Source organism: Mercenaria mercenaria, chromosome 14, assembly GCF_021730395.1.
Source record: "Mercenaria mercenaria strain notata chromosome 14, MADL_Memer_1, whole genome shotgun sequence".
NCBI lineage: Eukaryota > Metazoa > Mollusca > Bivalvia > Venerida > Veneridae > Mercenaria > Mercenaria mercenaria.
The window spans coordinates 57,315,660-57,334,328 of NC_069374.1; positions in this window are offsets into that span (position 1 = coordinate 57,315,660).

Here is an 18,669-nt window from a genome sequence, read left to right on the forward strand (position 1 = left end):
ATGTGTGCACCTAAATTTGGATAAAGATAAGCATATTCTGTATGAAATATGACGATTTCCATCCCACCCCTTTCCCTCACACACTCAATGTATCTGATAACAAAATGTATATGAATTAGAAATCCATTGTTTTGCTATGGAATGTATCAGTCAAACTAAATAAAAACATGCAGTTTAACAACAAAATGGTATATTTTTGACACACAGAAACATTTGATATGTTTTCTTTCTGGATCTGATGGGTTCAGTCTTATTTAATCCATTATCTTCAGACAACTGAGTATTAACAGTTGCAAAAAGGGAACTTAAGTATTACAATCACCCAATGAATGAGTCCTTAAAAAGGCCTTACTATAACATTTTGTGAAGAAAAATTGCATTTTTGAGCGCTACCATTTACAATTAAATACATGTAAACATTTGTTCAACAAGGCAAGCTTAATGGCTTGCCAACTGTAGATATGGCATTGTTGGACCTTAGTAAGCTTGTGAGAAAATCTTCCAATCTACTTCCTTTCTATATTGTATTTACCAGTTTGTTTTAACTATTTCTTGAAATGTTGAGACTAGAAAGAAAATACCGCAGAACTAATCTGAAGTGCCTTTACTTCCTTGACCTCATGTGGTATTAAGAAATGGTAAGCAACCACATCTGAAAGGTGTCTTTAGTATTGTATGAAATACCTGAGATGAGAAAAAGTTTTACTACACATGCTGAAATGTATAAATATTTCCATTTCTAGTTAGGATTGACTATGGCTGAGCATCACCGAGTTTTACATTGGTACTTCACTTTATTCTTCCAAAATTCAACGCCTTTGATCCTCTTTTGTAATTATATATCATTCAACTTGGTCCAGTAAATGTTGAACTGTTTCTACATTTAAAATGATGTTATTGACATATAAATTGAATACCTAGTTATATGTAAATAATATACTACATGTATTAGTCAAAGCACTGAGAGTACTGAAGGGGCGGTGCATTTCAGCTGGGTTTTTTTGTAACATTCTTAGATGAAAGTCAAATATTGAAATAGGAACCTGTGGTTTGCACAAGAGACTTGGTCTGACTGAGGATGACATTCATGCTAAAAATAAAACAGATTGCCTGATAAAATGTTAAACACAAACCACCATCCCTAGCACCGGCATAAGCAGAACTTTATTATCCATGTGTTGAATTCACAGCCGAGCATTTCATCAATTTTATTCAACGAGTTTAATAAATTCAATGTGAAAGTCACAAATGTAAGATGAATTCTTTTTGTCACGTGTTAGCCTTCCTTGTCGAAACACCAGAAACTCGACTTTCTTCTGCTATATAAACAAGTCAATTTGACCGACGTCACCTATACTATAAATGACGTTGATGTCAAAAATGTGACCTCTAGAGTGTTAACAAGCTTTTCCTTTGATTTGACCTGGTGACCTAGTTTTTAACCCCATATGACCCAATGTCAAACTTGTCCAAGATGTTATTGGGGTTAATAATCTGACAAAGTTTCATTAAGATTGGGCAAAATAATGATTTCTAGAGTGTTTACAAACTTTTCCTCTGATTTGACCTGGTTACCTAGCTTTTGACCGAAGATGACACAATCTCAAACTCGTCAAATATTTTACTGAGGGTAACATTCTGACCAACTTTCATTGAGATTGGCTCAAAGTTGTGACCTCTAGAGTGTTAACAGTCAAACTGTTGACAACGACGACGGACGGCGGACACAGGGCGATCACAAAAGCTCACCTATGAGCACTTTGTGCTCAGGTGAGCTAAAAATGAGGCTCAAAAATCATTTTTATTACATTCAAACTTTACAACTACTTCGATCCGAGTCTGCCATGCATATAATTCTGGATACCATAACTAAATAAGGTCTTTTATATACTGACGGTGATCTTTTAGTTATGGAAATGACCTCTGATTTCTTTTGATACCGCTACGCATTTGATTGATTTGCAGTAATATTTCCGTCATATGACATTTTGTTGGGAGAATAATCCAGTGGCAGTGAACCGAGAAAGATGAATTGAATTTATCTCCCCTGAAGTACAGACTGAAATCTAAAACCCGGGACACGGAACATAAAGGATTAGACTGGTAATGCGCAACACGCACACATATACATTTGCGCTATATAGTAAGACAAAAAATAGATACCCGACAACTGCTTTTCCCGCTAAAACTAAAATGTAAACAAAATTAAACCATTTGTTGGTGTGATTTTGGGAAAAGTTATCTTGCATTTTGGGAAGTTTCTCTGCCACATGTATATATATTTAAAAGATTCGAAAAAAGGTGTTATACTTCACCAATGTATTTTGGTCTGTTTGTATATGTGTATGCTATGCCATTGACATGTTTTCAAATTAATGACTATATATATATATATTAATGCAAACTATCTCTATATATTTAATCTATCCTCGAGATCCAGTTAACTTTCAGAGTGAGAAAATATAGCTTCTCTGGTCCCAATCAGTTAAAAAGACTAAAATGTCACTACTGATTTGTGAGACATGAAAACAGAGAGTTTGAGTATATATATATGCAAATGTTGAACCAGTACGAATGTGTAGTACAATTCGGGCTCGAATATAAAGCAGCATCGAAATTAATCTTATTGGCTTAGTGGACTTGCTGTTACATGTGCGTGTTCGTTTGTACTGCTAGGCGCTTTGCCGTAATTGGTCTGGCATATTGTGGTGGTTTAGTTCGTATAAATTCTCTTTACTATTACATACTCGTTTCTATTCCCCGTTAAGTTACACTGGTACCGGAAACGTCAATATTTTTCCATACACTGACGCCTGAATTTCATATCGGGTGCGTGACGTAATTCAGTGTGTGTTGTTGCACTATTTTTTTCTAATTAGTTCAATATTGTCAATCCTATTCAGGCTATAGAACATATTTATGATATTTACATAATGCGTATGTAATAAAAAGGTTATTATCTTTGCATCGGGAAATATGCACTCGTTCTTTAACGAAAGAATATTGCGCTCCTAAAGTCGCGCAATATTTCCGCTGAAGAACTCGTGTATATTTCCCGATACAAAGCTAATAACCTATATATATATACTCCTAAAGTCGCGCAATATTTCCGCTGAAAAACTCGTGCATATTTCCCGATACAAAGCTAATAACCTATATATATATATATATATATACACATTGTGTACTGATGGGCATATTGCCTGTGTATGAATAAAATCTGTCTATCTATCCATCCATCCATCCATAATGAAGCAAGATTACGTCCTATTGTCGTTAGTTTGCGAAATGATAAATTATATTTTGAAAGTTTACGTTTTGATCAATTCATGTATTCATGCAGTAAAAGCTTTTGTACAGGGTCATCATTTAAAGTTTCAGTTGTTATCATTATATCAAAAATGAGAAATAATCTGCAAAGTTGTACGCCTTTCGTAGCCTTTGATATTTTATGCACGATAGATTAATTTTATGCACGATAGATTGGAAAAATATTTCGAGATTTTTTTTCATGTACTTTCTGCCAATTGAATATTGGAAGTATTTGTTTGAATATTATTCATTAGTTTGATTTAAATCTGTACAATAGCTAAAGGTACTTATTTTGATCTGCAGTATTGTTAATTTCAAAGTTTTAAAGCATGAACTACTATATAAAGTGAATTTTGCGTCCATAGTCAGCTAGAAAACAACAAATCTTATAAGGGACTTGATGAAAACTCGCAGAAAGTTTAATAAAGACATGTTTGGTACTCTAAACAATTTTGATACTATAAGAAAATGAACTTTAGAAACTCTTTACTCCCCAAGTACAGACAGAGTACCACAATTTATATATTACATAATAGTGATAAAACAGTTGAAACAGATTTATCACTAGGTTACATGTACCCAGGGAGACCTATTATTTCAGATTGTGGAGCTTTGACTAAAAATATGTCCGCATATGTTGATACTAAATTGAAACCACACATGGATTCTTTACCTGCTTATGTAAATGACACAACAGACTTTATCAAAATGTTGCAAACCCTCTCTAACACATATAAAGATGCATATCTTGTACACTCGTAACATCTTTATACAGTAATATTCCTCATGGCGAGGACACAGGTGTTTGCAAATAATTTATGGAAAATGGTTGTAGATCACGATTCTATTAACTCCATTTCTAAAATTATAGAATTAGTACTTACAAAAAAGAAACACGTCCAGTGTAATGAAACAAATTTATTCAAGCATTAGGTATTGCTATGGGTACAAAAATGGCTCCTTGTTTTGTCTGTCTATTCATTAACTTGTAAAAGAAGTTATAGGTTCCTGTGAAAAAGAAAAAAAAAAGCAAAAACGTTTATCTGGTTACGAATTTAGATGATGTTTCTTCTCATCTGGAATCATCCAGAGAAGTAATTACTAGACTTTTTGACCGATTGAACAGTTTTCATGTTCATGATACTATAAAATTTACATATTGTAACTCTAAAAATACAGCTTCTTTTTTTAGATGTTAAAATAGAAAAAGATGAAAATTGTAGCCTGCATAAGTCACTAACAGTCTTAGTACATAGAATTTTCATTATGTCACCAAATTTATACAAAAAAAATGAATCCTCTTAGTCAGAGTAAGCGTGTTAGGTGTGTTACTTTAGATAATACCATTTTGACAAGGAAATTGTCAAATTCAGAGAATACTTTCAAGCAAGTAACTACATTGCATATTTTATGAATGAGACATTAAAGAAAGTTTCTTCTCTTACATGCATGGTGCCTTTGAATCATGCAATAACCAAAATATGACCAAAGTCCTCTACCTATAACCCATTTTTGCCTAATACTGGTAAAGTGATAAACCAATACTGGAATCTTCTTAAGTATTCTCAACAAATGAGTGTTAGACGATTATATCACTATACACCTATAATGAGCAATACAGACAAAAATTGTAGTGTATGTAAATGTTATAGTCGTCGCTGTACGCACTGTTAAGATATAAATGAAGTTAATTCATTTTAGTACCACCAATTCATCTTGTTATAATGAAAGACATGATCTGTTATGTTGTTCAACTAACGTCATTTATTTAATAACATGTAGTAAATATTTGTTTTGTTTGTTTGTTTTGGGTTTAACGCCGTTTTTCAACAGTATTTCAGTCATATAACGGCGGGCAGTTAACCTAACCAATGTTCCTGGATTCTGTACCAGTACAAACCTGTTCTCCGCAAGTAACTGCCAACTTCCCCACATGAATCAGAGGTGGAGGACTAATGATTTCAGACACAATGTCGTTTATCAAATAGTCACGGAGAACATACGCCTCCGCGATCCGTAGACCGACGCTCTACCTACTGAGCTAATCGGGCGGGCAATAAATATTTGAAACTGTATGTTGGACAATTGCATCAATAATCTTAACAAAGAATGAATTGTCAAAGATTTGACATATATCATTATCAAGAAATAATTACTAGAGTTTCTGAACATTTCAATTCTCAAGGACATACTATCCAGGATTTCTCTTTTGTGCCAATGAATGAAGTAACTTATCCTTGGAAAATGCTTTTAAAAGAAACTTGCAGGTTGTATCGTTTTTGGCGCTGCGTTTCCACAGTGAATGAATTAAAAATTCTGTATTAATGCCTTTCAAAACTACATGTTATATACTTATATATTAATGTTGTGTATATTCCATGTTCAGTTTTTACTGGTGTCTTCCCTATACCATTGCACTTACACTGAAGTTTTTTCACCAGCATGTATGTATCATAGTATGATTCCGTTTATGATTTTTTAGCCAAACTCATTGTTAAATATTGACGTCGTTTGACGTTTACGTCACTTCCTTTGTTATGTTTATTTTGAAGCCTGAAGAAAGCTAATGTAGCCAAAACGTTGGTGAGAAATAAAATAAAGTGACTTATTATAAAGTGTTAATGAAGTTTTGACTTCTTTTAATGCCTATATACATCTATCTTCGAAAGTTTACATTACTTGTTTTTGCATATCAGGCTAATATTGTACTAATGAAAATACTGGAATGTTCCTCCCTTTCGCAAAACTTTATGATTAGAACCCTTTAAACATGACGTATTTTCCACACTTGAAATTGTGGAATGTTCATCCCTGTTCCTAAAATCTGAAAATTATGGTTTAAATGATTGACCAAAAAAAAAGGCGTATATATTACAGTTTAAAGGATGGAACGTTTTTTTTTTCGTTTGAAAGACTTAAGCGTTCGTTTTTATATATTTCGCCCTTTCAACAAAACATGTTTTTGCAAATAAGATGTGTATTCTACTAATGAAAAGGGTGAAGCATTTCTCCTTTTCGCAAAACTTGTTAATTACTCCCAATTTTGCACAATTTCATTAGTTACACTGCTTGTTGGTGACCGGATACGGGATATATGCTGTGAGGAAATCCATATCAGGTGAGAAGGAAGTTCGAGCCTGATATGGATTTTCGAGACAGCGTAAATCCCGTATTCTGTCACCAACAAGCTGTGCAACGATTTTATCTTGCCGACTACCCTTTTTCATGCTAATAAACACATTTTGTGAATTAACAAAACTACTTACAGTGAAGTCTGGAATCCTGCAATCATTTGTATGGTATTCATGTTTTCGTTTATAGTTGATAAACATTAGCCATAGATTGATACAAACTTACATACGGGCCTCATTGTATCTTTAGTATAAATGCAGGTATTGTATCATCTTTTTGTAGATTTTGAGTTATTGAGGTAAATGTCAGATTTCACGCGTAAAATACCTCTAATGCTTTTCTGTATTTCATAACATAAATTTCTATGTAAATTTTATTCAATTCGGTTCAGTAATAAGAAAGTTGATATTTTATAAACTTCAGTAATTCATGTTTTTATCCCCAAAACCACTATAACGGGCCTTAAATTGTCAATTTCAATCCGCGCCAAAGTAGTCAGATTTCCCGGCTATATCATGATTCCCGTGGAAAAGCAAATAGTCGGAGTTCACGCATTAGCCGTGAGTCCCATGAAATTTAGTATTTGGCGGGACATTACCCTACAAATAGACTGGACTAGATATGCCCAGGGCACACCACATTTCGACATTAGACAAATGTATGTCAGATTAATTTTTCTTGGTAGAACTTTATGCTCGATCGAGGTAAGAAGTTTATTTGTTAGTTTTTGGTATTATTTTTGAATTACGATTTTTATTTAGTAAATTTTTGGTCATTCTACAGAGTTCTGTAACATTTACTTTTCGGCATGTGATTTTGGCTAGTTTCGGTATGACAGGATAATTTGTTAAATTTTTCAGACTTTTGTAACTTAAGGAGTCTAAAATGTTTCGTTTCTATAAGCTGTAAGATTTGTACTGGAATTTGTGAAACATGATAATTGCAAAGTACTCTTTTTTCAAAAAACATATGTCAAACATTTCGTTGTTAATTATGGAACGCCATTACTGCTTTGTATTGTAATGTATAAATCTATATGGCAAGTCTAGTACTGTGTATGTAATATTATTGTAATTTGAAATTGTGTGCCAGTCTATAGCATATACATACAATGTCCGTTTTGGTGTATGGCATTTGATATTGATATTGTATAACGTCTAAATTGCATTGAATTGTGTTTGTTGGTACATGTAGTTGTAAATTATAGCTGCAGTTTATCATTTCCATATCTATAATTTTTCATCATAAACTTTTCATATCTTTTTAATACTTTAGACTTTTAAGTAATTAATTTTTGTAATAATGGAAGTAATCAGTGACGTATTTTAATCACGTGACGTATGAACTTAGTAGCACATATATTTTGTACAAGTAGCACGTATTATTTATGGAAGCCTACGGAGGTATGGTGTACCCAAAGGAGCAGTATTATGCCCTGACTTATTTGTTTTGTTATGGTGCTTACCATATGTTATATATTTTAGCTTCTTCCGCCAGACGATTTTACCTGGTGATGATGTCACAACCCGGAAGTACAATACCCGAGGTTCACTTGTCTTCACTCGCCTGGATGTGATTTTCCCAGCTAAGAGCTTTCGTCCCATGATTGTGCCGTAAACCGCAAAGACGCTGATTTTTTTTTTATCCTCTGAAGTCAGCTCAGGGATGCAATCACCTACCATCATAGGGAGCCAAAACGGAGTCAACGTATTCACGGTTTAAAGGGACGTTACTTGAAGATATGTTGTATTTTTGTGCTATTTAAAGTTCGAAATTAACGGAAACTACTGTGCCACGTCACGTTAAAACGGAACTGTCAGTGTTAGAAATTTATAGAGATACTGAGCTCAGATTTTTCTTTCTTTCTTATAATCAGATTTTTTTTTCATTTATCATTTATTCTTTGTAAGTAATCATTTTATGTAAATAAATTTGTAAATATTGTAAAGGGTGTTGATTTGTTCTGATAGTTATTGTCCCCGGTACGTCCATCCTGTCACATAAATAGTGTACGCAATGAACTGTATTTTGACTGAATCACAAAACACAAAAGCTCATTGATACAGGTTATGAACTGGTTTTGATCCGAAACACAAGAAAACTTTCTTTTCCATCCTTTCGGAAATCACCAGATTTCTCGATGTCAGAAATATCTTGAAATTTCGGCTTTCGTCCCGTTTGCTGTTAAATCCTTTATCTTGAACGTAGATTAAATGATCCTGCAACAAACTACTGAGTAACAAATATGTTTATTCCTTTTCTTTTGATGATTTAACTGAAAACAAGATTTCAATGGCCGTGTCTCCCATAAGACATATCGTTCTTTTATTTCCACTTCTCACGGCTAACTTCACGAGCATATACTAAGTAGGAGAATGAAAACGGCATGAAAACACTAAATTTACTCTCGGAAACGATATCTATACCTGGAGCTTATAATCTGACATGATTTAATTACACCTGTGATACGGCAGCCACTTTTACTTTATCAAAATTCATATCGGAAAATTACTAGCAGGATATGGAACATATCCTGTCTAGACGTGACGTCTATTGACCAATAGAAATGCAAGAAAAATCTCCCTTTTGAAAAACACGAGAATTCATGTCTAAAATGTTTTTATTTCAAACTGTTTAGACAGTGTCGAACATTTTTTGTTATTACTTGTTTTTACAAATAAGGCAAATTTTCTACTAAATTGGTGGAAACGGAGGAATATTCATGTCAATTCTGTTTACATAAAGGCAAAAAGAGAAAATATCGCTTACAAGCTTTTTTTCCAAATCAATACACGTTTGTACAAATAACATAAAAGAGTCGTACATTCATCCCTTTTCAAAGGGACTGCCTTTCAACAGTACATTTTATTATGTACCGTATTGGGAGGTAATCGCTGCGTCAGTTTGTCATCCCTTTTGAAAGGGACTACCTTTAAAAAAACTCTTCAAAAAAGAGAATTCATATCTATGTAGTGTATTCAACAATTAAAAAGGGTGGTGCGTTCCGTCCTTTTACAATTTAATTCATTGATATGTATTATGTTTTTTAATCACAACTGTTTTGAAAGCTAGATATTCTTCCCTTTAAGCAACTAAACATGTTTTACTGTTTTAATGTGTATATTCTGCTCAAACAACTAGTTGGCCGTTCCTCACTTTGATCAATATTCCTTTTTAGGATGAAAAGACTACTATTCGCACAATCTTGCAAAAAGTCAAATGGCAAAATATAAACGTAACAGCCTTAACATTGTTTGATTTTCAAAAACGGGGAATGTTCGAAAACACGGTTTTTAAAGAAATAGTAAATATAACTTTTGTGTCAATATGCTGAATATATAAGAGTATAGTGGTTGATTTAGAACATATCTCATTGGCGTGCGCGCGGTTTTTGAAACACATTTCGTTGTGTCGTCTTGGCGATCGCGGCAACGCACCATAACGAAATGATGAAAGTTTTGTGTGTTGTTTTGCCGTCCCCGCCAACATGACTAGACGAAACTAACAATACGCCATAAACAAAACATCTAACGCGACAGAAAGAAACAATTTATTTCATGCTGGCGCGCGCCATTAACAGAAACATCGTTTCGGGGTGTTGACGCACGCACCAAAACGAAATAAAACGTTTCCATATGTCGCGTTGGTGTCCCGGCTTTGTAATAAATTTCATGGTTATATTGGTGCGACAATGAAACATCTTATTTCGTCTTGATGCATGGGTAAACACGTAAAAACGAAATCAATATCAATGTCGCGCACGCCAATGCAAACAATTTGAAACAGATCAGTTCGTCTTGGCGCAAACACGCCTAAACGAAATTCTTGTTAATGGCATTTCATTTTGTACTTTGTCAAAATTGTTTGATGATGGCGCGTGCGCCAGCGCGAAATATAGTATGTCGTTCTGTCGCATTCGATGTTTCATTATGGCGACACAAAGAAATGTGCTACATAAACCAACACGCAAGCCAAAGTGACATAGATGAATATCTCTACCTAGGATCAAAAAGTATATAAATGTTTCTTAAGGTATATCTTAACATGTTTTCCTCATAAAAGTTTACAGGCACTCTTCACATAGGCATGCAATAACAAACCAGAAGATTATTACAGCTTTAAGTCGCTCACCTGACAATGCCCTTTGACCTTGCACACTGTATAAAGAAAGATAAAAAGGTGTTTAGTATGAAACTTTATAATGGAATCGTAAAACATCTGAATTTTCAAAGTATGTTTGATACCTAAAGCTATTTTTTCTACATCCCTCCCTCCGGTATTATGTAATGTAAATAGCCGCACTAAAATTGATTGGAAATAACGAAAGCATAAGACCTTTAATACTGAGAGATTTTCAAAATGGATGAACATTCCTCCTTTGGATGAAAATATTTCACCACGTTACAATGATAAACATAACTCAAGTATACTCAAAGCATAGATGACATATTTAAACAGATGCATTACATTAATACGGAATCCTGATAAAGCCATCTTAATGTCGTGTTGACGCGCGATGCGTGACGGTACAATACGATGTTGTTAATCGTATCGTTGCGGACTTCTACTTTATTTACGTAACGTTTGCTAAATTTATTGCATTAGAATACATCGAATGTTTCTGTATTTCAAACACTAAAAATGCATCAATTGAGTCACAGTTGTTAAATGTTAATTCGGTGGTTTCTATCAAAAAAAGAAAATGTTTCGGATTAGTTATATCCGTCCACATGCTATTGGAACCGTATAACGGTAATGCTGGCACTCAAAACTCACAGAATTTAAAAAACGTGTAGAAAACGACAGAATAAAATATGAAGCAGACATTTCTGTAAAAGTTTAGTTGACTTCATTTCCTAAATGAATATTAAAGCTCTTATCTTATGCCCGTGTAAGTCTGAACGCATTGCTGAGCTCTAACACCTCCGCCGCAAGATAAGCTTAAAACACTGAAAAAATATTTATTTGGCATTTATAAAAATATTTAAACAACTTCTATCCATTCTTCGAAGCAACACATTGCGTCGAGACAACTTAGTCGGACCCAGCATCTTAACATATACATATATGGTCACTTAACATGGCCTTCCGAAGCTTGTGAGACGTTATATTTACTTATACACAGTAACATATTTAGCGAGTACACCTTTCTACACGACCGCTTATATACGGATCCAAAACATGTTAAAACGTAGCACAGAATCGTTATTATACTGCATGTATAACCTGGCGTAGAATTCCCAAGGTACTCAAAATATCTAACAGTAGCAATGCTCTAATTCTCGGTCATAGGTACTCGAGCCAGGGGTCAACATTGAGTGAACGCACGCATTGAATATACACTATAACCTAGCCCTATTTTTAGTCAGTTTATTGAACACAAATTTCTGACTGATCGAGTTCGGAAATATGTAGAAATCAATATAAATAAATCCGTACGGTGCTATGTTAAATTTTGTACGGTACGAAAGGACGCGCAACATTTTGTTCCGCGACGCGCGCCAGTGCGATAAGACGCGAGGCATTTTTGTGCGACGGTACGACATGGGGCATGATAGTACTCCGACGCCCGATATTTCTCATATTAATATAACGCGCGTCAAATTATACTGTCGCACAATGTATCGCGTCCTGTCGTACCGTAGCGCGCCTACACGACACTACGATGGTGATAAAAGTATTCCATACATTTATAGTCATATGTAGGAACATTCCTTCTTTTGAAGCAGTGTAGTACAACAAAATAAGCTATTATGCTGATCAATACATTTTAGTTCAATCATCTCTTTTATTCAATGACAAGCGAAGGATTTTCAAAAAAGTAACCAACTTATTTTCATATCATGTCATAACTGAAAAAAATAGTCCACTTAATTATGAAGCGGTATAAAATTAATGAGTATCCATTGTTCCGCCTACTATGGATCTCCCACATTCAGGGAGGCGGAGCAACTGCCAAAACAGGCACTGCATACAAGAAATAATGTGTCTATATAATAATGAACGGACCAAGTATATAAATAACAAATTGTTTTTTTTTTTCTTCTCTTTGTATTATCTCCACGATTTTAATACAGCTTTGACCGTTTGACCGGGAAGTGCACTAAAGCCATTTGGTTTATTGCTGCTATTTATATATATCCAAATTTTCCTTTCGTTATTCAAAGATATACAAGCGAGAGATTTAGGAGGTTTTCTATAGTCCAAAAATGTCTTTCTCACTGCCAGTGTGAAAACCACAGGTTTGAAATAATGTAACAGTTTAAGACAAAAGTTCAAACACGCCGAGTCAATCACATGTTAAAACATATAGATTTCTATGAAAATGCTCGTTCTTCTAATACACGCGCTATCTCAAAGGACAAGACTACATGTCATCGTATGGAGAAACTGTCTCTTGGTTTCTGTTTGTACACTAGTCATGAAATTAAAAACATGACCTTGATCTGATAGCTATGAACCTTAACATCAAATCCTATTTTTCCTTACGTTTGTTAATTCTGCATGTTTGAATAATTATTTTACACATTATGGATATGTAGTAAACCCCTATTTTTAAAACTGAAGGATATGCTAAGAAAACTCGGCCAGTAACATAGAGAGTTTTATCGTATCCGAAAGCAGAGGTATAAGTTCTATCGTCAAAGTAAAAAATCAATATTGTTTATCCTCAAGACATAACTGTGCGTTGAAAGAATAAGTTCCATCCACTGCTGCTGTGAATTCCCCTGTAGTAACATTGTAAGCTCCTCCTTCATTAACTTTCATTAACTACAATCGACAATGAATACACATTTCCAATAACAACAATCGACAGTCGAAGATACTGTGTGTAGTGGCAATGTAAACATCTTCAAAAGTAAACGCGATAGATCTAGGCCAAAGGGCATAAACTATTTGATAAAGACATTATATCTTAACAAAAATCGGAAGCGGAACATAACTAGAAGCAAAGGCTATAGTTTAGGATGGGTTAGGGTGAGGGTATTACACAAGCTAGACGAGCTTACGACACCTTGACAGACCAAATAACAGAAAACAACAACAACAACAACAACAAAAAAAAAAAAAACAACAAAAAAACCCAACAAGGTCATGAAAATAGGCATTATGCAGATTTAGGTTTGTTTTTATCTATGGCCTCATGTAAGCAAAGTCTATTACTCATAACAGGTAGTCACCCAGTAAAATATAATTGCTTTAAAGTCAAAATGTTGTAACTGTTCAGAGAAAAATGTCGGTGAGTCAGCCAGACAAGTACAAATCAAAAGTAATGTACCATCAACATCTTATTTTTGTAAATTGACTCATATTAATGCATATCAAAAAAGTGTGCTGGGCAAATCCGGAACATTTTAATATTAAAAAGAAAGACGCGTACCAATTCAATATAAAGTCCGATAGATGAAAATAAAGAAAATGAATATACAGATATAATAATACTTCTTACCGCAGTCTGTGAACTGTAGGGCTGATGACACTGCAACGGATGATGCCACTGTAAATTGCGGTATTTTTAGAAATAATTTGCCTTTATTTTGCGCTTTCTACTGATAAAATCAATTGATATTGTGACTAGTATCGAAGCAGAATTATCTACAAAACAACAAATCAGAATGGTAACTGAAGAATTTGTAAACAATTTACGACAGGGGATCCAGTGATACCTGAACCTATGCTCGTAACATTTTAGATATTTCAGGGTTAAAGAGGAATATACTGTACACAACATCAACCTATTTCAGTGAATAATCTTTAAAGTGATCTAAGGGCACATGACAAAATATTTAATAGGCGGATATTTGCGTCCGATCAACATTTTGTGTAGTCACAAAATCATATCAAGATAAGATTCACATGCAAGAAATATAATAAATAGTAGTTATATCTTACTTTGTAAAGATTTCTTATGTATTCTAATATACCGAAAATCAGTTCCAAAATGATTTTCCAACCAAATGCAGTAAACAAAGTTGGAGGAAATGGTGGTGAAGTAAAATAAAACTGTTTGTATTTTATTGCATGTACAGAAGCAAACTGTCAAGAAAGGTGAAGTCAACAAGAGGACACTAATGTGACTACTTAGATTAGACGAGACTTAACACTCAAAGAAGCAGGGATACGAAGATATGAATGCATGTTATCTTTTGTTGTTAGAAGAGTATGTGCAGTGTGAAATGAACTTGACACAGTGTATTGTATAGAGATGAATAAAAGCCTATTTTAGTGAATCAGTTCAGCGCAACATGAGTTTTGAGGCCCATAAAATTGTATATGCCTACGGGGAAACCAAATATGTAGCCTCTAGAAATAAAGTTAATATTTTCTTTCTTACTTATTTACATACTAGTACGTCCAGCGTAAAAGGAACTTCAGGCCGTGTAATGCGTATTGCAACCGCTTGTGTTATACAAAGTGGTGTATGAAAACTGGTTGTCGTGTGGCCACATGTGAATCCGTTTGACGCAACGTGAGTACGTGCAGTGTAAAATGAAATGATCTTGATGCAACCAAATGCATACTGAGACCGTTTTCTGCAATACGAAGTGGTGTGTAAAAACGCAATGCCAAAGCAAAGCTTTTTGACCAAACAAGAGCAAGTGTTACGTTCACTGTAGCGATTCATTACAGATTGACGCCGACTTATGCATATTTAAAAAGTTGTAAGCTACTCGCTTGTTAATAGATGAAATGTTTATTTATTAAGTTTGGCGGTAACCACCGTCCATAGTTATGGCCATAACAGAATACCGTAATTATTGTTGCACAGAAAGCAAGGTAAAACACTCTCCGTAGTTCTGCGGTCTTTTTAGTTGTTTTCAAACAAAGTTTGGGGTACCCTCAGGGTTTGGGTATATATATATATATATATATGTTCGGGCAGTAGAGTCAAGGCAATGGCAGATATATTTTTAGCTTGGTTTGAGCGCCGACACCAGGGCACAATTATATTACTACATTCTGGCTACAATTTGAGACGATCGATCACCTGGGTTATTCAAAGAGGTCAGGCAGATCATAGAAAGTGGCCGGACATTGTTCAAAGCTAGAGTATTTTACTATTTTGTTCTCGGCATAGATCATGCCCCTTTGATTGAAGCATATACCAATTCTCTATATAGATATGCAAGTATAGGTCATTGCTACATCTTGAAACCAAAATCGGGCGCCTGGAATGGATATAGAGATCAGCTCAGGTAAAGTGTTTTTAACATATAAATACACTATACAAAATTATTTGTTATACGTTCTTCTGGCCTATGTTCAAGTTCCTACGTGCCGTATACTTACACATATGATAAATGTAACCGATTTGTTGTGAAGAAGTCAATATGATGCCTTCCAAGTATAGAAGACTCTAAACCTGCTTTAACTTGTTGTCTCGACCCAAGGACCAGCCAGCATTAACCCAATGTATCGATGGACCTCGCTTATTAGAATTTGGATTATAACCACACTTTGACGGCTAAGTTCGTATCAGGCTTACCCTTACTCATTAAGGCACGGGCCTGACCTGTAATACTCATGAGGAAAGATGAAGATATGAGCTCTCAATTACAACCCGGCATCACCTACATACAATTAATCATCTTCAGTAATCGCCACGTTCTATAAGGGTATAACCTCGAATTGTCTCATTAATTAACAAGTGACCGAGTTTTGCAGTTGCAATACAGAAGTTCCCTATCGGTATAAAACAATTTTACTTGACCTTCAATTGTGACTTTCTTGACCTTTGACCTTTGACCGACGACCATGAGTTATGTGTGCGACACAAAGTCTAATCATGGGGAAGATTTCTGTGTAGTAGAATCCTTCAAGAGGTAGAAACAAAATTTTACATGACCTTGACCTTTAACCGACAAGCCTAGATCATGTGATTGTGACACATTGTCATATAATGGGAAAGTATGTGTATACAATTAAGATAATCCATCAATGCATATAAAAGTTATGAAGTGGAAACAAATTTTGCTTGACCTTTAATAGTGAGCTTGACCTTTGACCTACAAGCAGAAATCATGTACGTGCATAATCTACATATTGCCCTCTATTCACATACAAAGTTTTATGAACCTAGCTTGAATACTCTTGAGTAATGGCAGGATCAAGTTTTGCAGACAGACAAACGGATGGACAAACAGACAGAGGGCACTTCTATAGTCCCCTCTGATGTTCCACCGGTAGGGGACTTATAAGCACATTTTTGCAAGAAGATTAAAATGTCTTAGTTAGTTCAAACGCGTCCGTCCGCGGAAACAATACAGAGATTTCATGCATGTTTAGACAATGTATTGAATTAAATTTTCTCATTACTTAATCAAAATATCTTCTACCAAGCATAAGTTAATGAAAAACAATAACTGTCACACTTTGAAAAAAAGAACGGACACAAATGGACAAAGTTAACAGTCCTGTATTACAAATATACTGCTAACATTAAGAAGTATGACTGTATCGGTGGATATCATCAATAGGTATTGTGTTAGAATCGAACCAATATATCTCAAACAGTAGTTTTGCCTTAAATAAAAGCATTGTCTTTCAGATGAGTATTATTAACCCACTCGGCTGCACCATCTTGATATAATTCCTTCGCATCTGAAAGATTTTATTTAACGAAAAGTCAATGTTTGGAATTATCTCTTTTTTATCAATTATAAATGTAATTTTGGACCAAAAAAGGTCTTTTATATCTGTACAATTAAGTACCAGTGGAAAACGTTTGTGCAAACGATAGTCAAATTTCATAAGATGATTACCTATGGTCTCTAGATGACAGTTGGTAAATCAAGGCTGAAAACGGTTTCCGACCAATAACTTAAGAATGCGTTGGTCTAGGACTCTCACAATTCATAGGGTGAGTGCCTGTAATCAAACAATGACCATTTTGTTTTCTGGATCGGTAGTTCAAGGTCACAGTAGCATTGATACTAGAATGGTTTGTGATCAATAGCTGCAGAACGCTTGGGCCTACGTCCATTAAACTCATTAGCATTAATGTTAATGGTAAATAGTTATTAGATAACCCCTCCTGGTTTGGTGGCTAGTAGAGCAAGTGTCAAAGTCGTTTTGACCTCAACACTAAAATGGTTTCCGACCAATAAGGCAAGAGTGCTGGCCTAATATTGTCAAACATTATAAGATAAATACCTATGGTCAAAAATATCATCTCGTTTTATGGTTAGTAAGTGAAAGGTCAACTATGCATTTAGCGTACGTCATCAAACAATAACATAATTGTCTTTGGTCAGTAGATGAACTTATTGCTTTGCATTTTATATGTCAAATGATTTCGTTTCATGAACCTCGAGGTCGGTCATCAATACACTTGGTCCGAAAGTCTTGTTGGGTCTCTAACAAGTTTTTACTTGATCATTTTAAGGACTTCATGAGCTATAAACAGTAAGAGCTTGTATGACACAAGCGAACAAATAAGTATGGTTAAGTCATTTCTTTGTACTTAAACAACATGTTTCAAGCTGATCAAATCAAGACTTGAGTAATATACTTGTATGTTGTAAAAATCAACCAACGTTAATTTTCAAATTGTTTTTCATCATTTAAAATTTCACTTACTATTTCTATAGCTTGCCATTATTTTTGCAACATTAAAGAAATCACACAGTTATTGTTTAGTTGTGTAGTCGAGCATATGATATATGTGATTATTTCGTCTTCGCAATATTCTAGTTAAATGTAATTTCATTGGTGTCCACTATAAGATTATTATTAAAAGACATCATAATACGTTGGACTTGATTCCAATATTCAGAAACAAATTTGATAACTCTCTATTACTTTGGAGAGAAATTACGTACTTTCTTTGAGGTTCATATACTTTTTATCGCAATGTTTCACTTTAATGAAAAGTTGACATGTTTTCACTTGTAATCATTCATCTTATTTATTTAAAAAAGAATCACAATAAAAATGCTTGTTTTAAGACACTATTTAGGTCTACTGGACATTATTCCAGACTCGTAGGTTCACGTGTGTGCGTGTGTGTGCTGAGCTGGGATATCGGGGGCATGTCATGTGGTGTCAGTGTCAGTTCAAACATTGCTACTTTGCTTGCCTATAATATGATTGTGGTTTGCAGTTACATTAGCTCTCTTGAGCAAACCATTCCGATCGTCCTTTATTTACGTGAATCACTTAGTGGATCCTCACAAGACCTTGATACATTTGTTATATAAATCGACCACATATTGCTGGGATCAA